Source organism: Monodelphis domestica, chromosome 1 (assembly GCF_027887165.1).
Source record: "Monodelphis domestica isolate mMonDom1 chromosome 1, mMonDom1.pri, whole genome shotgun sequence".
NCBI classification, from domain to species: domain Eukaryota; kingdom Metazoa; phylum Chordata; class Mammalia; order Didelphimorphia; family Didelphidae; genus Monodelphis; species Monodelphis domestica.
Window position 1 is genome coordinate 606,164,558 of NC_077227.1, and position 23,906 is coordinate 606,188,463.

Below are 23,906 nucleotides of genomic sequence, written 5' to 3' on the forward strand. Positions count from 1 at the left end.
AGACTGAGAGGGTGACGCAGCAAAGGACTGTGGAGTGCTTAAGGTGTGTTGGAGCACAAAAGACAACACGGCCATCCAATGCAGCTGAGGAAGTCTCCAGACATAACAATTTTTCGTGCCAATGGACCCAGGCTTCCAACGCCAAGAGAGTGGGACTCTCTCTGTGCATCAACTTTTCCACTTTAATCTCTTTCACGCACAAGTATCTTTGTGCACACTCATACCTACCACCATTTTGCAAAGAACAAGGATGTTGTTTTCTTTAATAGGTAAAGGAATTATAGAGGATTGAAGAGGTACAGGGGATAAGGAAGGTATTATACCAGAGGGAAAGGAGGAGTTGCAGAGACAGAGGGAATATGGATGCTGGTGAAGTAAAAGGAGAGAGATAACCCTTGCTGAGAGGCTGTTTTTGAAAATGAGGTTCCCGAGAAATGGACCAACTATGATAGCCTGAGGGGATATCATCTCTATTGGTTGATGCTGAAGATACCCCAGGGCAAGTAATCAAGGACTCTCCTAAGGGACAAGCCTACCTCTGGACCAAGGTCACCTAGAAGGGGTCTGATAAGGACCATTTATGGTTGAATGGCTGTCCTTAGGTTCTGCTCTCTCTATGTTCCCCTGAAATGAGAGTTTTCCTCCTATCTGACAGCAAGTTATTTAACTCAAGATGAATTTAATAACAAGTTTGGATTGGGAGGGTATCAGGGTAGAGGGAAGAGCGGTTCGGGTTTGAGTCTCTCTCAGCTTTTGAGCTGAGACCAGGCCTCGCAGACTGGTAGAGGGTTTCTTTTATTCCTGTCTATGCTAATCTGTGCTAGCTTTCTTAAGTTCAAAGTCTTTAGCAGAAGACAGCAAGAGGAAGAAAAGATTCTGAACTTCAGAGATGGTTGGGTCTGTCTCTTTGGGATAATACCCTAGAGACTGGCCTTACAGTTCAAACTACTCCCCTTAAATTCTTTTGTTCAATGACATGATCACAGGAATCCAGGTAGAGCACACAGTTGGGAAAAATCCAGGAATAGAGGTGCTTCTATCCAGAGACAGGGAGAGAGCACTCCTTCCAGTCCAAGGGCCAGGAAAGAGTCCTTGAGAACAACTGTCATTCTCCCAGTTGCCCCTCCTCCAACCAACTATCAACATTGTCAATATCTTCACTCCTACATTTCAACTTCTGTCAGTTCCACCTTAGTGGCAGAAAGACCCAAAGCTTGATTCAGTTTTCCTTCAAACACATCATATTTCTTATTTGAAAGTAACCCTAATCTTTGAAGAAAAAAATATTTATATACATATTATTTGCAACGTTCAGTTTCAATTTACTTGTTTTTGCTTTGTATTTTCTCATTTATATATATATATATATATATATATATATATATATATATATATATATGAACTGATATTAAGTACTGCTTCTAATACAGATGAATAGTGAGGCCTAGGCAACTTGGGGCAAGTGAATTGCCTAAGGTCACTCAGCTAGGAAATATTTGAGGCCAGATTTGAACACAAGTACTCTAAACTCCAAGCCTGGTTCTCCACTTACATTGTTATAGTGATTGTGAATACTGTATTCCTGGTTCTAATTACCTGCTTATTTCACTTTGTAGCAGTTTATTTGAGTGCTTCCATGCTTCTCTGTATTTGTCATATTCACCATTTCTTACAGCATGGTAATATACCATTATTTTCATGTACTACATGAAAATGTTTTTTGCTACCATGAAAAGTATATATATACTTTGCTACCATGAAAAGTATATATATACAACTTCTTTAGGCATTTCCTAGCTCTTTGCTACCATGAAAAGTATATATATATATATATATATATATATATATATATATATATATATATATATGATGTATGGGGTGCTCAGAGAGGGGTAGTATCTCTGGTATGGAGGGCTTGTCGTGCCCTCCTAGGGCAGCTCTCCAGCCTCTGACCCCCACCTGACACCCAGCTCTCACTTGTGGCTCCCAGTAGCTGCTAGCATGCGGCAGCAGCCACACCCTGGGCAATGGCTTTGACAGGCCGGCCAAACCTTGTGAGGGTAGCCATCGGGTCGTCAACCCATGGTGAACCAGGGCTTTGCTCACCCAGCATGTGAAGACTGCTTTGGCTGAACAGACGGAAGAAACCAATAAGAAGGTTCAAAGACTGAGAGGGCAACACAACAAAGCACTGTGGAGTGCTTAGGGTGTGTTGGAGCACAAAGGACAACACAGCCATCCAATGCAGCTGAGGAAGTCTCCAGACATAACAATTTTTCGTGCCACTGGACCCAGGCTTCCAATGCCGAGAGAGTGGGACTGTCTCTGTGCATCGACTTTTGTATTTTAATTTAAGATCTAAGAATTTTTGAATTTTTTGTTTGAGATTGTATTTTTATAAAAATCCAAGAATTTTGATTTTTTGTTTAAGATTGTACTTTTATAAAAATTCAAGATTTGATTTTGTTCGAGAAAAGATCTTCAAGAAAGAAGCTTGAAACTTTTATATCCAGAGAATGAACTGTTGCAGAAAGATGCCGGAAAACTTACACTTCATCAAGAAGATCAAGAATGAACTTTGTATATGATTGATTGAACTGAACTTTGATTGAACATTTATTGTAAATGTACACATTCATGCCAAAAGGGACTGCCCCTAATTTGGCTTTCTGTCAATGCACCTAGCAAAACATGGGTTTTGCTTTCTTTTTTTCTTTTCTTTTCTTTTCTTTTCTTTTCTTTTCTTTTCTTTTCTTTTCTTTTCTTTTCTTTTCTTTTCTTTTCTTTTCTTTTCTTTTCTATTTCCTCTCTCACTATTCTAATTTCTCTTAGAAAATTGAATATCATGCATATCTATAGTTAGAAGTGCATTTTGAATTACAAAATTGATTATGTTAATTGATCAATGGGGAGACTAGTCTCCCATGATCATCAGGGGGGATTGTAAACTTCAAAATTTCTCAGACTTATGAATGTTAGGGGTTTCCCCCATTGGGGAATCTTCCACTTAAAAAAATTCCCTAGCAGATGGTGAGAACTCTATTTGAGTGTGGGGGCTCCTAGCTATGGGAGTGTCCCTGCTCCACCCTACTTAAGACTGCTTTAGGACAGAAAACTGTTTGCTAAACAATGAAAGTACTTTGATCCATGATTATGGAAGGGACAGGAAGTTCTTTGAGTCATGACTGTTTTAGAATTGATACAATGGGATACTAAGTACCTATAAAGGTGGGGCAACTTGTAAACTACTTAAACCTAAAAGGGTGATAACTTATTCAGAGGTTTTTTCTTAATGAAATTAGTCGACACAGCAGCATTTTTTTCCTGACTTACTAAAGAAATTAAAACTACTCAGCTGTGAATTCAAATTGGGTGGTCCTTACTTAGGGGAGGTGATGGAGGAGATTTTGCCCTTAAAAATAAGAGCTCAGAGAAGACCAGAAGGATCTGGATTTCTAACTCTCATTCTGGAGGAGAGCTCCTTGAGGAGCTCCTCTGAGGGGCTCTGTCCCTCTGGAGTAGGAGCTCTGGAGGCTCTTGAAAGAGGCCCTGTGAAGCAATCTCTGGCTGGAAGACTCTTTGAGGAAGGACGCTGGCCTGGTGTCACTAGTATCCTTGTTTAGTTAGACCTTGTGGTGAGTGTTAAAAAACTGACTGATTTCTCTTTTAAGACTCAGGTCTAGGCCATATTGGCCTAAGGCCCTTCATACTTATTCCTTTCTTACTCTCTCTCTCTTTCTTTGATTACTCATTGTATTGTTAATTAAAATCTCTATAAAACCCAATTGACTTGGGTATTTGAATAATTGGGAATATTTCCCTGGTGACCACCTTATATTTGATTTTAAAACCCAAGACACTATAGTGAAACATATTTTTGTGGGCAAATTTACTCACCCTCTCTTATATCTATCACAATTTATATCTTCCACTATTTTAATCACTACAGTTTAAGACCTCAACCATTTTAAATCTCACACTTTTCCACTTAAATCTCCTTCACGCACAAGTATCTTTGTGCACACTCATCTATCCTAACCCCGTCCACCCTCTTCAAGACCTGCGGCGATGGGGGAGTGATGACGCAACAGGTGGAGGTGACCACTGGCAGTTGTAGTCACGATCCTGCATGTAGGTGGCCCATGGACCAGTGGTCTCTCGGCCCTGTGGGCAGCAGGGACTTTTGGCAGCATCATGGGTGACTGAGCAGCCCTCTCTAGGACAGCACTGCTCACCCTAATAAAGGGAGGGAACTAGAAAAGGTGTCCCAAACATTGCCTGCCCTACAAACACCTGGTCAGCACACCACAGCTGGCGGGTCATCCCCTTTAAGCGGTCAAAATCAAATAAAAAATACAAAGAAACTCCTACTAGGAGCATGGAGCATCAGGACATTACTTGAGAGAATACCCCAAGGCCTGAGAGAAGAACAGCGCTAATCCGTAAAGAACTGGTGTGATATAACATCGATATCGCAGCCTTAAGCAAAATATGCTTACCAGAAGAGGGATCACTCAGCGAACCCACCACTGGATACACCTTCTTCTGGAAAGGTATTGCCACAAGTGAAGACAGAATCCACGGTGTTGGCCTGGCTATCAAGACCAGTTTGTTCAAACAGCTGCCAGACTTGCCTGTGGGCATCAGCGAGAGGCTTATGAAGATCCGTTTGCCTCTCAGCAAAGACCGGTATGCCACAATCATCAGCGCATATGCCCCAACACTGACCAGCACAGAGGAGACCATCGAGCAGTTCTACTCTGACCTGAGTGCCATCCTGCACTCAGTGCCCACAAATGACAAGCTGATACTACTGGGAGACTTCAACGCCCGTGTTGGCCAGGACCATGAAAGATGGAAAGGAGTGCTCAGCAAACACAGTGTGGACAAAATGAACAACAACGGCCTACTGCTACTCAGCAAATGCTCAGAGTTTGAACTCACCATCACGAACACTGTGTTCAGAATGGCGAACAAATATAAAACAACGTGGATGCACCCAAGATCAAAACAGTGGCATCTCATTGACTACATCATTGTAAACCGACGAGACATCCAGGATGTAAAGATCACCAGAACCATGAGAGTAGCTGAATGCTGGACAGACCACCTATTGGTTAGAGCGACTCTTCAAATGCGCATTGCACCTCGCCATCCAAAACGTGCCCAGACAGTTCGTGCATTTACAACGTGAGTAGTCTTAGAGATCCATCTTATTTGCAAACATTCCAGTCCTGCCTGGACAACAAGTTGTCTACCAGGGACCACTCACTGGAAACTCAACCAAAAAATGGAACCAGTTCAGAGACGCAGTGAAGGAAACATCAAAGGCAGTCCTAGGCCCCAAACAACGCAACCACCAGGACTGGTTTGACGAGAACAACACTGCTATTGAAGACCTAATGAGCAAGAAGAACATAGCCTTTATGGAGTGGCAAAATAACCCAAACTCTGCTCCTAAAAAGGACAGATTCAAGTCTCTCCAAGCCACGGCACATCGTGAGATCAGGAAGATGCAAGACCAATAGTGGAAAAAGAAGGCAGAAGAAATCCAGTGGTTTGCTAATATGAAAAACTACAAACAATTATTCAGTGCCCTCAAGACTGTCTATGGGCCATTAAAACCCACCACCACTCCCTTGCTATCCTCTGAAGGTGACACTCACATAAAAGATAAAAAAGGCATCAGCAACAGGTGGAAAGAACACTTCAGTCAGCTTCTCAACCAACCCTCTTCAGTCGACCAAAGCTCCCTTGACCAGATCCCCCAAAACCACTCCATTGAACAACTTGACGTCCTTCCTTCAATAGAGGAAGTACAAAAAGCCATTAAACAAATGAGTGCAGGCAAGGCACCCGGTAAAGATGGGATCCCAACCGAGGTGTACAAGTCCTTAAAGGGAAAGGTGCTCCAGGCATTCCACATAGTGCTGACCAGCATATGGGAAGAGGAAGACATGCCCCCAGAACTCAGAGATGCCTCCATCATAGCCCTCTACAAGAACAAAGGCTCACGAGCAGCCTGTGAGAAACTACAGAGGCATCTCAGTACTCTCCACTGCTTGAAAGATCCTTGCCTGTGTTATACTCAACAGACTCCTGTCATCTGTTTCAGAGCAGAACCTGCCTGAATCACAATGTGGCTTCCGACTAGATAGCAGCACCATCGACATGGTCTTCACGGTGAGGCAGATGCAGGAAAAATGCCTTGAGCAGAACCTGAGTCTCTACATTGTCTTCATAGACCTGACAAAGGCGTTCAACACAGTGAACAGGGATGCATTGTGGGTGATCCTCAGCAAGCTCAGTTGCCCAGAAAAATTTGCCAAACTTATCCAGCTCTTTCATGTCAACATGACAGGGGAAGTCCTATCTGGTGGAGAGACTACTGATTTCTTCAACATCTCCAATGGTGTGAAACAAGACTGTGTCCTCGCTCCTGTACTATTCAACCTATTTTTCACCCAAGTATTACAACATGCTGTGATGGATCTAGACCTGGGCGTCTACATCAAATACCGACTGGATGGCTCACTATTCAACCTTCGCCACCTGACTGCAAAAACAAAGACAGCAGAGAGACTCATCCTGGAAGCTCTCTTTGCAGATGACTGTGCTCTCATGGCCCACCAAGAAAATCATCTCCAAACCATTGTGGACAGGTTCTCCACCGCAACAAAACTGTTTGGCCTGACTATCAGCCTCAGCAAAACAGAGGTGCTGGTCCAACCTGCACCAGGGAGGCCAACTAACCAGCCGTGCATTACAATTGACAGCATGCAGCTTTCTAACATCAACACTTTCAAGTACCTGGGCAGCACCATTGCCAACGATGTGTCCCTAGACCACGAGATTAATGCCAGGATCCAAAAGGCCAGCCAGGCACTTGGGCGGCTGCGCTTCAAAGTCCTCCAACACAGAGGTGTAAGCACTGCGACGAAGCTCAAAGTGTATAACGCAGTGGTCCTCAGCTCGCTCCTGTAAGGTAGTGACACATGGACACTGTACAGGAAGCACATGAAACAGCTGGAGCAATTCCACCAAAGTTCCCTCTGGTCAATCATGAGGATCTGATGGCAGGACCAAATCACCAATCAGGAAGTCCTCAACAGAGCCAACTCCACCAGCATCGAAGTAATGGTCATCAAAACACAGCTACAATGGTCTGGACACGTCATCTGCCTGGACCCACAGCAAATACCAAGACAGATATTCTATGGTGAACTGTCAGCTGGACTCAGGAAACAAAGCCTACCAAAGAAAAGATTCAAGGATCAGCTAAAGTCCAACTTGAAGTGGGCTGGCATTACACCAAAGCAACTAGAACTCGCTGCCTCTGACAGAAGCAGCTGGCGAACCCACATTAACCATGCCTCCACCACCTTTGAAGATGAGCGATGTCAACGTCTTGCCATTGCGCGTGAACACCGACACAAGGCCACAACTGCACCTCACGTAACAACTGGCGTCCCATGCCCCATGTGCCACAAAATTTGCACCTCAGCCTTTGGACTCCAAAGCCACATGAGGGTACACCATAGATGAAACTGCACAAAGACAATAGTCATTCTCAATCACCAAGAGACTACCACTATATACTATACTATACTATACTATATATATACTATACTATATATATATGTATATATGTATATATATACATATATACATATATATATATATATAATGTATGAATACTGGAAAACAGTATTATATGGGAGAGATTAGGTTTAGGTCAATACCTTACACCCTACACCAAGATAAACTCAGAATGGGTCAATGATTTGAATATAAAGAAGGAAACTATAAGTAAATTAGGTGAACACAGAATACTACAATTGTCAGATCTCTGGGAAAGTAAAGATTTTAAGACCAAGGAAAACATAGAAAAAGTTTCAAAAAGTAAAATGAATAATTTTGATTACATTGAATTAAAAAGGTTTTGTACCAACAAAACTAATGCAACTAAAATTAGAAGAGAAGCAACAAATTGGTAAAAAATCTTTAAAACAAAAACCTCTGACAAAGATCTAATTACTCAAATTTATAATGATCTAAATCAATTGTACAAAAAGTCAAGCCATTCCGCAATGATAAATGGGCAAGGGACATGAATTTTCAGATAAAGAAATCAAAAGTATTAATAAATACATGAAAAAAGTGTTCTAAATATCTTATAATCAGAGAAATGTAATCAATTTTTTTTTTCCTGAGGTACCACCTCACAGCTAGCATATTGGCTAACATGACAGCGAAGGAAATTAATGAATGTTGGAGGGGATGTTTCAAAATTGGGACATTAATACATTGCTGGAGGAGTTGTGAATTGATCCAACTATTCTGGAAGACAATTTGCATCTTTGCCCAAAGGGCACAAAAAGAATGCCTGCCTTTTGATCCAGCCATAGTACTGCTGGATTTGAACCCCAAAGAGATAATAGGGGAAAAGACCTGTAAAAGAATCTTGATAGCTGCATTCTTTGTGACGGCAAAAATTGGAAAATGGGGAGATGCCCTCTGATTGGAGAATGGTAGAATAAATTGTGATATATGATAGTGATGGAATACTATTGTGCTCAAAGGAATAATGAACTATAGGAATTCCATGTAAACTAGAACAACCTCCAGGAATTGATGCAGAGTGAAAGGAGCAGAACTAGGAGAACATTATACACAAAGACTGATACACTGTGGTATAATCAAATGTAATGAACATCTCTACTAGCAGCAATGCAATGATCCAGGATAATTTTCAGGAATTTATGAGAAAGGACACTATCCACATTCAGAGGAAGAACTGTGGGAATAGAATCACAGAAGAAAAACAACTGCTTGATTGCATGGGTCAATGGGGATATGATTGGGGATATAAACTCTAAATTATCACCCTAGTGCAAATATCAATATTATGGAAATAGTTCTTGATCACATGTGGAATTGTGCATCAGCTATGGGACGGGTTTGGGGGAGGGGAGGAAAGGAATATGAATCTTGTAACCATGGGAAAACATTCTAAATTAATTATTTAAATAAAGATTTCTAAAAAATTGAAAAAAATAAACTTACATGTTGATGATTTAAAAAATAAATAAAATCAAACAAAGAAGAAAGAAAAAAGAAAGAAAAAAGAAAGAAAGAAAGAAAGAAAGAAAGAAAGAAAGAAAGAAAGAAAGAAAGAAAGAAAGAAAGAAAGAAAGAAAGAAAGAAAGAAAGAAAGGAAGGAAGCAAGGAAGCAAGGAAGCAAGGAAGCAAGGAAGCAAGGAAGCAAGGAAGCAAGGAAGCAAGGAAGCAAGGAAGCAAGGACTTTTTATTTCCTTTGTTATTGCAGGGAGTGCTGCAATTTCATCTTTGTAGACATATCACTACCTCTATGTCTGACATGGAGTAAACCCTTAATAAATTCTGGTTGAATTAAATTGATTGTAGTACCTCAGAATATTCCTTTAAACAGAGATAACACCTTGTGACAAATATCATCGAGTCTATTTCTCTGGTAATGAATACTAAAGTTAAATGAGTTGTTTATATGACGAACAAGTCAGTGATTGAACTTCAACAAGAGATTATATGTACCATGAATTAATTCTATGGTATCACTGTCACTTCCTCAGTCAGATTCAAAATACATCTTTAGGCTTATTATTATGTTTCATATGCTCAATAGTCTGATATTTTTCCAGAAAAAGGACCAGAATTCAAATAGCCTCTTCCCTAAGATTAGAATTTATGGTTCTGACTTTCCATTACCATTCTAGTAGCCTGATCTACCAGAATCCATGACTTCTTGAATCTCTACAAAATATGAGTTAATGTATATGCTAAAGAAAAAGCAGTTTCAATAGTCTCCATGTTCCTAGATACCAAGAAGCCAAATGAAATAATAAAAGAGAAATTTTATCCCTAATCATTAATATTCTCACTTAGCATCCCCCCTCCATTGTTACTCACTTCTTGCAGAGCTATACAAGCTGACCCACCACAGAATTAAATTCTGCCCTCTCTCAACACACACACACACACACACACACACACACACACACACACACACACACACACACTCCATATGCCATGTGAAACCAAAAGTCAGAAGCTTGTTCTAGCTCAGAGTAGTATGGCAGATTGGCCAGAGAACTGAGGGACAGGATACCATCAGGTATAGTCTGCTATCAGACCTGAAGCAAAAGGGACTAAGCATCCAACTCTCCTAAATTCTAATTCTAAGTCTATTTTTGCTTTATATATCAGTCTCATGATTCATAGCCCATGAAGCTATCCACCTTGAATTTCTTGCCACCTTCCCTGCCCCTGCTGTTGTCATTCTGCTTTTCCCCTCTCTGCAAGAACATGAATCTCTATCTCCCAGTACCTAAGGAAGTTAATCTACTTATATTTGTAATTCCTTGGGGATGGGCAATTTTAGGTGAATTCAAAATTACTTGACCCCCTAAAGCCAGCTAACCCAGGCTAAATTGGATTGTGTTTCACATTCCATACAGCTACCCATCCAGACCATATCTCAACCTACAACTGCACTTGAATATCTCTCTTTCCAATTTTCAACCTGTTGCTGGGGATCCAGGAATCAAATTCATTACTTCTGAAGAGTCTCAAATTACTACATCTGTGATAACCCTCATCTCCTCAAACAAATCTCCCTTTACTTGGTCATCCCTGATTCCTCTCTAGATGTGTTGAACACCATCACCTCTAATTCTTTCATGTGTACTTATTACAAGGACTGTCTTATTGTTTTCTAACTTTTAGCTTTTTAATCTGATCTCTCCAGTTCCTTGACTGAAAGCCCATTACTTACATGCATCTAGGATTAGTCCATTAAAGATTCTCTGTTTACACCCAGTCTAATTTGATTATTTTAATTTGACTCCCCCATCTCCTTTGAACCTTTTTATCAAAGTCCTGGCATATGATAACTGTTAATAAATCCTTTTTTCTTCCATCCTTCTTTCCTTCCTATTTTAAGTATTTGAAAATATCAATATCTATTGCTATAATTACAAAGTTTTCTTCTGTTTTCCCCAAACCATTTCTATATAGCCCAATAATTAGTTTCATTTCCCATTTAATAAATCCCTACTCTGTGAAGATCAGTAATGTGGAACCAGTGATTTTTCAGTCTTAAGGAATCTCTTCCCAGTTTTTGTAAAGGCTCACTGCCTAATTGCAGACAAGTTGGTTAAAATTTTGGAGTTTTAGTTTTCTTTTACTACAAATGAGCATTATAATGCCTTTTACTTGATTTGCCATTGAGGGTCAGGTTGGGTAAAATCTATACTCTTTATTTGAGTGTGAAAAAGAATAAGTCAAAGAGACTAATTCCAAACATGAAATTCAAAAACATCTGTTTAAAAAGGTCTACAGAGAATAAGCTTAAGTGATCTCTGAAAACTCTAAAATTCTAGACCACTTTTCTGACTATTCAAGTGAAAAAATGTTTTTAATTTCAATTGATTTTTGAATAGCTCCTTATGTTATCCCCTAACACAAAATAAGATTAGTCCAAGAATATGGGCAATGGATAAAAATACCAGTGGGGTTTAAGTATCTCTAAGTATGACTATAAGAACTATGAAATAATAAGAAACCCAGTAGATCATGTCACAAAAATGACACCACAGATCAGAATGGATGAGTTCTTGATCTAAGGGGCAGAGGCAGTTTGATGAATATTTTATTTTTCCTGGAAAAGTTACACTAGCTGGGCAAGGAGAGGCCTGTCTAGAAGTTCAATATTCTCTGCAGAAAGATACCATCAACCTGGAAAAACTAAGCTTTTCAATCTGACTTCTCTAGAGATAATGCTACTCCTTAATATCTGCATGAATAGGAAGGAAGGAAGGAAGGAAGGAAGGAAGGAAGGAAGGAAGGAAGGAAGGAAGGAAGGAAGGAAGGAGGTGGGAGGGAAAGAAGGAAAGAAGCAAAGAAGGAAGGAAGGAGGGAAAAAATGAAAGAAGGAAGAAAGGGATGGAGGTAGAGAGGAAGGAAAGAAGGGAGGGAGGGAGGAAAGAAGGGAGGGAGGAAGGAAATGTCCTAAGCAGTTTATAAATGATATCTTATTTAATCCTCACAAAAGTTTAAGAAATAGGCATTATTATAACCATTTTACAGTTGAGGAAACTGAGGCTGGGACAAGTGAAATAGCTTGTCCAGGGTCACATAGCTAGTGAATGTCTGGGATTGTATTTGAACTCAGGTTATAAACACATGGTGGATTCACTTGAAGTGCCTGCACTCATCTTCTGTTTGGCTACAATTTGACCTTTCCATTCTGTAAAATCTAAACTTATATCTCAAATAATAAATATATTATATTTTATGAGGTTTATTAAAGATTATATTAAATCAAGTAATAAAGAGGATACAAAATAAAAACCACATGCCCATGGCTACTTAGCCATTTAAAAATTTTCCCCACCTTACCACCATCACTTGGTGATGCTACATCATGCAAAAAAGATCTGGGAGGCATTACCACCATTTAAATACCAATAATATGATCTGGCCAACATAGAGACACAGTAGAGATTATAGGGAATTTGGGGAAATACTAAGGACTTCTGGGGAATTAAGTCAAAGTTTCAAGATCTCCATTTATACATTCCCCCTGAGACCCATGGAAGACTAGCCTCTCCAGTGGGTCTTGGAAACATACCAACTTTGAAATTTCAGTAATTTGAGGATAAGAGGAAAAGAGAGCAAAGCCAATGATTGTTAGATACATTGACAAAAAGCCAGTTAGGAGGCAGTCCCCTTCAACAGTTCAAATCACCACATCCCAAAGTTCTCTCTGAATCTTCTAGTGCAGGATGTTCTCTGTGCAAGCATCTTAATGGTGTCTTCTCCAAATAGTTCATTTTCTGGATTTGGAGAGGTAGTGTGTTTCTTATCCTAAAATTACTCTCAAAAATAACTTAAACTTTGCAGTTTAGAATAATTATACATTTCCTCCCGAAGAGGGTATAGGGACCACTTGGGAATTCATGGCTGAGTTATGAGGTATATGAATCAATTAGCAAGCAAAATAAAAAAATATATTTTAAAAAATCCAAATGAAAGAGAAAAGCTAACTTCTGGGTGAAATATAGACTATCAGTCTTATGTGTAAAAATCTAAGTAAAAGAAAAATAAATTTATAACAGGTCCTTGAATCAGGGCCCAATTAAAGTAATGTCTATCCCACAAGTCCTTAGGATAAAATGTACTAATATATCACTTACCCATTTTGCAGCCAAGACTACAAGATGTTGCAATCCTACAAAAGAGAAAAAAGGACTGATAGGGAAGTGTCATTTCCTGGTCTGATTTTACCTTCACTCTCAGAGATAAGGGAGCCAGAACAGTCATTTGTTAGGTACTTTTCTGTCAGTATTTCACAAAGAGTGTGGATACAAGGATCTTAACATATGCCCAGTATCACAACCTCATGTCTCACACTAGGTTCAAGTCCTTTTGTATTGGCTTAGAAGTTCATTAATCCGACCTGGACTGGTTTGGTCCTTCTTGACCTTGTGCTTTGTGGCACTGTATAATGGCTCTTTGGTCCCATCTCCTGGAATCAGACACAATCATTAATTACAGTCTCATAACATTTATCAATAAATGACAGGTTTCCATAGTCTAATGCTCTTTGGGTATGCATTAATATTTTAGCAAGCATACATATATATACATATATATATATATTTAATGTATGTTGCTGCAGAATAAAAAAATTAATATTCATTGTATGTACCTTAAGTACAAGAAATTAGAAAAGGGAAAAAATCAAATATTCTAATCGAAATAAAAGAAAAGCAATAATAAAATTAAAAAAACATTCAGGAATTCAATGTTCCCCAAAACAGTATCCACTTGTCTATGGACTATTATCTCCAATGCATGTGATAGGATACAGTCAATCAGTTTCAATAGAAGATGCTCTCTTTACATGTGAGCAATGAATCCAAGAGTCCTTCTCTACAATTTTTATAGATGTTGGAGTAGTTATCAATATTTGGAATGGCCCTTCCCAGGAAGACTGAGTTGCTCCAGTATGCTGGAAAATCTTTATATATATCTTGTCTCCTGGGTTCAGGTCATAAAGGGAAAAGTCTAGTGTTCCTGCTTTTACTGCAGCTCCAGACACATGGAGTTCATGTAGTTTGTGCTGTAATTCCTGTATATAGGAAGCAATAGAGGTATCTCCCCTAATAGTGATGTATATGCAGGGGAGAAAGACTTAGACTGTATAGGTGGATGTCCAAAAATCATCTCAAATGGTGAGATGTGTAGGTCTCCCCTGGGCCTGCTTCTAAGATAAAATAGGGCCAGAGTGAGAATTTCAGGCCATTTTAAATGGGTCTACGTGCATAATTTTCCAATCATAGTTTTAAGTTCTTTATTCATTCTTTCAACTTGGCCTGAGCTCTGGAGATGATATGGAACATGGAACTTGGGAGTTATCCCTAAGCAAGAATATATTTGATTTAGGACAGAATCAGTAAAATGACTTCCTCTATCTGAATCAATACATGCTGGCAGGTCAAAGCAAGGAATAATCTCTTTTAAAAGCACGTTAGCAATAAAAGCTGCTGTGGCTTGGGCAGTAGGAAATTCTTCCAGCCATCTAGAAATATATACTATTACTAGACAAAATTTATAATGTCTAGCCTTTGGCATTATTATGGAATCTACCTGCAGGTGCTCAAAAGTTGTGTAAGCCAGAGGACACCCACCAAAAGCTTTGCCACGAAAGGCATGTTGGTTATAAGCTTGGCAGGTAGAGTAGGCTGTACACACTTAAGAGGCTATAGTATTTATACCAGGGGCTATCCATACTCTCTTAATAGAGTCCACAATTCCCTGGGTACCAAAGTGTCCATTTTTATGAATCAATTGGCAAATTTGGTGATTAAAAACTTCTAGGGAGCAGGGGTTTTCCTTCATATGACACTCATACTCCATTAATCTGTTTTGCTTTGAATTTTTGCTTCCATTTTTTCACTTCCATTTCATTATAGAAAAGTGATAAATTTAAGTCATCAGTGGTTTTTAATGTTGAAATTAATTCAGTCCCTTCTATGGCTGCTAGCTTTGCAACGGTATCTGCCTGGTCACTTTCCCTAGTGACAGGGTCAGTGCCACCTGTATGGGCAGAGAATTAACTACAGCTAGGACTTTGAGCAGCTGAAGACCAGAAAGAACATCATTAATAATTTCTGCATTAGCTATATATTTTCCAGCTGAGGTTAAAATCCTCTTTGGAGCCATAGCATACCAACTGAATGAAAAATGCCAAAAGCATATATAGAATCTGTATAAATTGTTGCCTTTTTATCCTTGGCAATTATAGAGGAGTATTTCAGGGCTATTTCACTCTTTGATTCCAAGACCCTAATCCCCACCCCCACCCCAACACACCTTCATAAAGATGCTTGGGCAGTTTTTTGGGATCCCCCACACTGATGGGGATTTTCACCCTGAGTATAATGTGGATGAGTTCCATTTTTTATATATTGTTTTTGGGCATTTTGTTGGGCATTATCCTTTGCCTCATTTTGAGCACTATCATTATTTTGATTAGTACTATGATTTCTTTTTTTTAATTTTAAACATTATTTTATTTGGTCATTTCCAAACATTATTCACTGGAAACAAAGATCATTTTCTTTTCCTCCCTGCACCCCCTCCCACCACCTTTCCCTCTCCCATAGCCGACGCATGATTCCACTGGTTATCACATGTGTTCTTGACTCGAACCCATTTCCCTGTTGTTGGTATTTGCATTAGAGTGTTCATTTAGAGTCTCTCCTCAGTCATATCCCCTCCACCCCTGTAGTCAAGCAGTTGCTTTTCATCGGTGATTTTACTCCCACAGTTTATCCTCTGCTTGTGGATAGTGTTTTTTAGATCCCTGCAGATTGTTCAGGGACATTGCATTGCCACTAATGGAGAAGTCCATCACCTTCGATTGTACCACAATGTATCAGTCTCTGTGTACAATGTTCTCCTGGTTCTGCTCCTTTCGCTCTGCATCACATCCTGGAGGTTGTTCCAGTCTCCATGGAATTCTTCTACTTTATTATTCCTTCTAGCCCAATAGTATTCCATCACCAACATATACCACAATTTGTTCAGCCATTCCCCAATTGATAGGCATCCCCTCGTTTTCCAATTTTTGGCCACCACAAAGAGTGCAGCTATGAATATTCTTTTTTTTTAAATATATTTTATTTGATCATTTCCAAGCATTATTCATTAAAGACATAGATCATTTTCTTTTCCTCCCCCCACCCCCCATAGCCGACGCGTAAGTCCACTGGGCATTAGATTATGAATATTCTTGTACAAGATTTTTTCCTTATTATCTCTTTGGGGTACAAAACCAACAGTGCTATAGCTGGATCAAAGGGCAGACAGTCTTTTATCACCCTTTTGGCATAGTTCCAAATTGCCCTCCAGAATTGCTGAATCAATTTACAACTCCACCAGCAATGAATTTGTGTCCCCACATTGCTACATCCCTTCCTGCATTCATTAATTTCCATAGCTGTCATGTTAGCCAATCTGCTAGGTGTGAGGTGATACCTCAGAGTTGTTTTGATTTGCATCTCTCTGATTATAAGAGATGTAAAACACTTCTTCATGTGTTTATTAATATTTTTTATTTCTTTGGCTGAGAACTGCCTGTTCATGTCCCTTGCCCATTTGTCAATTGGAGAATGGCTTGATTTTTTGTACAATTGATTTAGTTCTTTGTAAATTTGAGAAATTAAACCTTTGTCAGAGGTTATTATGAAGATTGTTTCCCAATTTGTTGCTACCCTTCTGATTTTGGTTACATTGGTTTTGTTTGTACAAAAACTTTTTAATTTGATGTATTACAGCTTATTTATTTTGCATTTTGTAACTCTTTCTAAGTCTTGCTTGGTTTTGAAGTCTTTCCCTTCCCAAAGGTCTGACATGTATACTATTCTGTGTTTGCCGAATTTTCTTATAGTTTCCTTCTTTATGTTCAAGTCATTCACCCATTTTGAATTTATCTTGGTGTAGGGTGTGAGGTGTTGATCTAAACCTAATCTTTCCCACACTGTCCTCCAATTTTCCCAGCAGTTTTTATGAAATAGTGGATTTTTGTCCCAAAAGCTGATATGTTTGGGTTTGTCATATACTATCTTGCTGAGGTCACTTGCCCCCAGTCTATTCCACTGATCCTCCTTTCTGTCTCTTAGCCAGTACCAGATTGTTTTGGTGACCGCTGCTTTATAATATAGTCTGAGATCTGGGACTGCAAAACCCGCTTCCTTTGTATTTTTTTTTCATTATTTCCCTGGATATCCTTGTTCTTTTGTTCTTCCAAATGAACTTTGTTATGGTTTTTTCTAAATCAGTAAAAAAAATGTTTTGGAAGTTCCATGGGTATGGCACTAAATAGATAGATGAGTTTGGGTAGGATGGTCATTTTTATTATATTGGCTCATCCTACCCATGAGCAGTTAATGTTCTTCCAATTGTTCAAGTCTACTTTTAGTTGTGTGGAAAGTGTTTTGTAGTTGTGTTCATATAGTTCCTGTGTTTGTCTCAGGAGATAGATTCCTAAGTATTTTATTTTGTCTAAGGTAATTTTGAATGGGATTTCTCTTTCTAGTTCTTGCTGCTGAGCTGTGTTGGAATTATATAGAAATGCTGATGACTTAAGTGGATTTATTTTGTATCCTGCAACTTTGCTAAAGTTGTTGATTTTGATTAGCTTTTTGGTTGAATCTCTAGGATTCTTTAAGTAGACCATCATGTCATCTGCAAAGAGCAATAATTTGGTCTCCTCATAGCCTGTTTTAATGCCTTCAATTTCTTTTTCTTCTCTAATTGTTACTGCTAGTGTTTCTAATACAATGTCAAATAATAGAGGTGATAATGGGCATCCTCGTTTCACTCCTGATCTTAATGGGAATGGATTTAGTTTATCCCCATTGCAGATGATATTAGTTGATGGTTTTAGATATATACTGTTTATTATTTTTAGGAAAGACACTTCTATTCCTATGCTTTCTAGTGTTTTTAGTAGGAATGGGTGTTGAATTTTATCAAAGGCTTTTTCTGTGTCTATTGAGATAATCCTGTGGTTCTTGTTGGTTTGCTTGTTGATGTGGTCAGTTATGTGGATAGTTTTCCTAATATTAAACCAGCCCTGCATCCCTGGTATAAATCCTACTTGATCATGGTGGATGACCCTTCTGATCATTTGCTGGAGTCTTTTTGCTAGTATCTTATTTAAGATTTTTGCATCTATATTCATTAGGGAGATTGGTCTATAATTTTCTTTCTCTGTTTTTGGCCTCCCTGGCTTTGGAATTAGTACCATGTTTGTGTCATAAAAGGAGTTTGGTAGAACTCCCTCTTTGCTTATTACGTCAAATAGTTTGTATAGTATTGGAGTTAGCTGTTCTTTGAATGTTTGATAGAATTCACTGGTGAATCAGTCAGGCCCTGGGGATTTTTTCTTAGGAAGTTCTTTGTTGGCCTGTTGGATTTCTTTTTCTGATATGGGATTATTTAAGAAATATATTTCTTCTTCTGTTAGTCTAGGCAATTTATAGTTTTGTAAATATTCATCCATATCACCTAGGTTGGTATATTTATTGCCATATAGTTGGGCAAAATAATTTTTAATGATTGCCTTAATTTCCTCTTCATTGGAGGTGAGATCCCCCTTTTCATCCTTGATGCTGTTAATTTGCCTTTCTTCTTTCCTTTTTTTAATTAGATTGACCAGTACTTTGTCTATTTTGTCTGTTTTTTCAAAGTACCAGCTTCTAGTCTTGTTTATTAGCTCAATAGTTCTGTCACTTTTGATTTTATTAATTTCTCCGTTAATTTTTAGGATCTCTAGTTTGGTTTTCTTCTGGGGGTTTTTAATTTGTTTGTTCTCAAGTTTTTTGATTTGCATTTCCAGTTCCTTGATCTCTGCCCTCCCTAATTTGTTAATATATGCACTCAGGGATATGAATTTTCCTCTAAGTACTGCCTTGGCTGCATCCCATAAGGTTTGAAAGGATGTCTTGCCATTGTCATTTTCCTCAATGAAATTATTAATTGTTTCTATGATTTCTTCTCTAACTAACCGATTTTGGAGTATCATATTATTTAATTTCCAATTAATTTTTGATTTGGCTCTCCATGTACCCTTACCGATCAATATTTTTATTTCCTTGTGATCTGAAAAGGCTACATTTATTATTTCTGCTTTTCTGCATTTGAGTGCCATGTTTCTGTGACCTAGTGTATGATCTATTTTTGTGAATGTGCCATGTGGTGCTGAAAAGAAGTTGTATTCCTTTTTGTCCCTATTTATTTTTCTCTATATGTCTATTAACTCTAATTTTTCTAAGATTTCATTCACCTCTTTTACCTCTTTCTTGTTTATTTTTTGGTCTGATTTATCTAAATTTGATAGTAGTTGGTTCAAGTCTCCCACTAATAGGGTTTTACTGTCTATTTCCTCCTTCAATTCTCCTAGTTTCTCTATTAAAAATTTGGATGCTATTCCGTTTGGTGCATACATGTTGACCAGTGATATTTCCTCATTGTCTATACTCCCTTTTAACAGAATATATTTACCTTCCCTATTCCTTTTGATCAGGTCTATTTTTGCTTTGGCTTTGTCAGATATCATGACTGCAACTCCTGCCTTCTTTCTATCAGTTGAGCCCAAAAGGTCTTACTCCAACCTTTAATTCTAACCTTGTGAGTGTCAACCCACCTCATATGTGTTTCTTGAAGACAACAAATGGTAGGGTTTTGGGTTCTAATCCAATCTGCTATTTGTCTACGTTTTATGGGTGAGTTCATCCCATTCACATTCAAAGTTATGGTTGTCATTTGTGGATTCACTGGCATTTTGATATCTTCCCCTAGTTCTGACCTTTCTTCTTTAGCTATCTCCTTTTGAACCAGTGATTTACTTTAGGTCAGTCCCCCTAGTCCCCTCCCTTGAGATTCTTCCCTTTCTATCCCCTCCATTTTGTGCTCCCTTCCCCTCCCCCCTCTCCTTCCCTCCCTTTTTGTACTCCCTCCCCCCTACCCCTCCTTAATTTTCCTTTCTTTCTTGCCCTATTGGATAAGATAGAATTCAGGATCCCACTGGATCTAGATGTTCTTCCCTCTCAGATTTGATTTCACTGAGAGTAAGGTTTAAGTAATTCCACTTCACGCTCTCTTCCTCTCCTTCTCATATGAGTGTTCTTCCCCTCCCCTTCCCAAGTGTATCTTTATATGGGAAAGATTATTCTATTAAGTCCCCCCCTATTTCTTGAAGTAAATCTTAGTGTTATTGATGGTTCCCCCCTCCCTTTTCCTTTCTTTGCCCCCACTTCCCCCAAATCTTCTTAATGCCCCAATCTTTCCCTATGCATGTTTCTTCTAACTGCTCTTATGATGCATACAATTTTTGAGAGTTACACAAAACATTTCCCCCACATATTAACGTACATAATTTGATGTAAATGTAGTCCTTATATAAGAGAGTTTGACTTAAAGAAAAAGATAAGATTTATCTCCTTTTCCCTTTCTTTCATATTTACCTTTTCATGTTTCTTTGCTTTCTGTGCTTGGATATAAAATTTTCCACTAAGTTCTGGTCTTTTCTTAGCAAATGCTTGGAAATCTTCTATTTTGTTGAATGCCCATACTTTCCCCTGGAAGTATATAGTCAGTTTTGCTGGGTAGTTGATTCTTGGTTGGAGACCCAGCTCTCTTGCCTTTCTAAATATTATGTTCCATGCTTTGCCGGTCTCTTAGTGTGTTAACCGCTAAGTCATGTGTGATCCTTATGGGAGCCCCCCTATATCTGAAGCTCCTCTTCTTGGCTTCTTGTAGAATTTTCTCTTGTTCTTGGAAGCTCTTGAATTTGGCAATTACATTTCTAGGGGTTGTCTTTTGGGGATTTAGTATAGAGGGTGTTCTATGAAACCTTTCTATTTCTATTTTGCCCCCTTGCTCCAGAATGTGTGGGCAATATTCTTTTATAATCTCCTGTAGAATAACATCAAGTTTATTGTTTATCTCTGGTTTTTCTGGGAGACCGATAATTCAGAAGTTGTCTCTTCTTCCTCTGTTTTCCAAGTCAGTGACCTTTTCAGTGAGATATTATATGTCTTCTTCTAATTCATTAATTTTTTGGCTTTGCTTTATTGATTCTTGCTGTTTTATCATCTCACTTTCTTAGAGTTGCTTAATTCTGGTCGTTAGGGACTGGTTTTGCTTTTCAGCTTTGTCTGCCCTTCTATTGGATGCTTCGAGCTCTTTTTCCGATTGAGCAATCTTATCTGTTAGATTGCTGATCTCTTTCTCCCATTTTTCTTTCCAGGTTTCCATCTTTTGGGTAAGCTCCAGTTTGAGATCTTCCAGAGCTTGTTGCTAGTTTCCATTTTGGGAGGCATGTTCTGATTTTTTTTTTTTTTTGGATTTCATCCTCATTCTCCTCTTTTCCTTGGGTACTTCCCCCATAAAAGTTTTCAATAGTCACCTTTTTCCCTTTCTTCCTGGAGGCTTGATTTTGGGACATGCGAGCCATCCCTTTGGTGGTTTTATTCCCCTTTCCTTTTTGGTCTGGGGTCTGAGTGATATGGGCAGGTTTTCTGTGAATTTAGGTTGCCTCAGACTAGTTCTTCCCAGCCTCTGAGGTTTCTTAGAGCACTGGGCCTCTGATCACAGCCACACTGCCCAGGTGTTCAGTGCCACCCAGATAATCAGCGCATGGTCCACCCCTGGTGTTTAGCTCCGCCCAGATGTTCAGTGCAACCACCCTGAGTACAGCTCCCTGGGCCCCCTTTGCTGGGTGGAGGATTCTCCTGTGTTTTTTCCTGGCAGTTCTCAGATCCCAAGGACCCTGGAGTGCCCCTCCAGACAGAGACATTCCCCACTCACTCTCTGTCCCAGTGAGCGCTCCGGTAGCTCACTCTGGTTTCCTGGGGGAGGTGGGGGGGAAAGGAGGCTCAGTTCACATTTCTGTGCAAGCTTTTTCCTCCTTCTTATTATAGTGTGGAAATGTTCAAACCCCATGTACCTTCGCCTCTGTGGAGTACTGGAGAGTAATGGGGAGTCCTTCTGTTCCTCCAAAGGTGATTTTTATGCTCCTTTGATGTAGTCTATTTCATTTGGTGCTGGGGAGAGGAAGCGTCTAGATTGCCGACATGGTTACCTGGAAGTCTAAAAGGGCAAAATTATAAATGTTGGAAGGGATGTTGAAAAATAGGGAGACTATTACATTGTTGGTGGAACTGTGAATTGACCCAACCATTTTGAAGAACAATCTGAAATTATAGCTAAAAATGTGTAAAACTGTGTATCTCTTTTAAACCAGCAATACTCCTGTTGCATTTGAATTCTTTCGAATTTTGATCATTTATGAAGTCTAGTGGAGAAAGCTCTCATTGCTGTCAATGATGCTTCTTTGGCCTGGTTTAGTTTTGTGTAATCTGGTTTAACATTGGGGTTCCAATGTGAATTTTCTGTTGGCCAATAATTTGTTCCCCTATGTATAAATGGAGATTTTTAACCCTAGACTTCATTCCCCAGAAGTCCTTGGTATTTCCAAGAATCCCCTATAATCTCTCTTGAGTCTCCATGTTGGCAAGATCATGCTATTGGTATTTAACTAGCAGTAATGCCTTCCGTGTCCTCTCTCCTTGCATGATGTAGCATCAGCAGTGATGGCGGTAAGGCAGGGAAAATTTGAAAATGGCTAACCAGCCATGGACACACGGTTTTATTTTGTATCCTCTTTATTTCATGATTTCTAATAATCCTTAATTAATGTCATAAAATATAATACTTTTATTATTAGAAATATAAATATAATTTTTATAGTTTTGGTGACCAGAAGGGATAAGAATTACTCTCAATTTTTTTCAAGATCATCTAGATAATTTTTAAGCCAAGTTTCTCCTGCCAAGACTTTTCACCCACCCTTGCCAAGCCACCTTTCCTGATTCAGATTGCTCTTGCCTCCAGCCATCCACCCCTGACCTTCTTGACCCAGATCACTCATCCAACCTGGCCTCAGCCTCAGGCCCCAGCAACTCTACTCCTGATCTCTGGTCTCTGACCCAGATCGTTCATCCAGGCCCAGCCCCAGGACTCAGGCTCCTGGTAGCTGCCACTGTGTCTTCAGAATCACAATCCAACTGATAAAAACTGGGGTTCTTTCCTTAGGCAACAATTAGTATCTACATGGTAGGGGACCCAAGGGGGGCAGTGAGGAGAAGGAAGAGACTTTTCCAAACAAGAAGTTGATTACAAGCATGGCATATTCTGTGAGAGAGCAGTGCATTGCCTATTTCAAACAGCTTCCAGATTTAGGATTTTTTTATGAGTGTACTGATCCCTTTACTTAACTTGCCTGAGATTCAGGGGAGAAATTCATCTCCCTGAAACTCTTTGCCATTTGGGCTTGCCCAGTTTGAGATTCCTAAAACCCATGTTCTTCCTCATTATGGGAGATCCCACAGTACTGACAAAAAGAATCTCAATGGATAAAAAATCTGAAATTTAAAAAGAATGTAGGTGAAATTTTTAAGATTTTGCAGGCTGCAATGTTTTATAAAAGCCTCTGTATTTTTTTTATTTTGCTGATAATTTTGTTAAGATTTAATTTTGTAGTTTTAAGTTCATATATTAATGTATTCAATACTATTCTGTTACACTGAATCATTTTAATTTACTGAGTTTTAACTACTGTTATATTCTGTTGCTTTACCCCCTATACTTATACTGAACAAATATTATTGAATAAGCCCATATAAAAGACAGGTTTTTTTTTTTTTCCATTTTGGTTTTGTAATTTGTCACATAGAGGATGGATGGACTTTAGCAAAGTGGTCACAATTGTATAACAACCTTTGGAAAATTCA